The 704-nt window shown below is 55.5% G+C and overlaps 1 protein-coding gene across 5 annotated transcripts in view; it reads right to left on the bottom strand.

Annotated features, from left to right (window-relative positions):
* LOC114053424 (forkhead box protein P4) overlaps window positions 1-704 on the bottom strand; it is a 99,165-nt gene that overhangs the window by 45,132 nt on the left and 53,329 nt on the right. The gene's annotated exons all lie outside the window — the stretch shown is intronic.

The following is a 704-nucleotide window of genomic DNA, read 5'->3' as shown; positions in this document are numbered from 1 at the left end:
ACACACACACACACACACACACACACACACACACACACACACACACACACACGCTTCTCAGGGCCCTCAGTCCACCTTCCTCTGTCCTCTCCCTGGCCCCTCTCCCCCTTCTCAGTCTCTTCTCTCCTCAGCCCCCCAACTGTTCCACATCCCCTCCCCCCAGTCCAGATTCCAGATCCCCTCCTGCTCAGAATCACTCTCACCCTTCCTCTCTTAGATAAACTTCCTTTCAAAGCAGCCGCTTAATCCTCTCCCCCTATTCAGAGCCTCCCCCAGCTGCTGTGGGGTGGGGGGCACAGGGAGAGGGGAGGGAGGGGGACCACAAGGCGGGTTAGGGGAGGGAGGGGAGGGAAAAGGGAAAGGGGGGGCTGTCTGAGTTATGACCCATCCCTGACTCATGTCTGCAATTCTCCCAAGTTCTTTGTGACACAAAAAGTAAACAGAAGGCTGAGCTTCCTTCCACTACCACCCCCTTTCCCCTCCCCCTACCAGCCAGATGGACCGACAAGCTGAAGGGGGGGTGGGGGGAGCAGATTGTGCAAAGGAAAACAAAAGAGACAGAGAGACATCACATAGAGAGACGGTATGGAGAGACCAGGAGAGGCCCCAGAGGCAGAGAGACACAGAAAGACACAACAAGCTTCAGAGAAACAAGTTGAGAGAGAGAGAGAGAGAGAGAGAGAGAGAGAGAGAGAGAGAGAGAG

This window comes from Vombatus ursinus, unplaced genomic scaffold (genome assembly GCF_900497805.2).
Source record: "Vombatus ursinus unplaced genomic scaffold, bare-nosed wombat genome assembly UNPS02014811.1, whole genome shotgun sequence".
Taxonomy (NCBI): Eukaryota; Metazoa; Chordata; class Mammalia; order Diprotodontia; family Vombatidae; genus Vombatus; species Vombatus ursinus.
The sequence above is the reverse complement of the archived record's forward strand: the minus strand, read 5'-3'. Positions and strand labels throughout refer to the sequence as shown.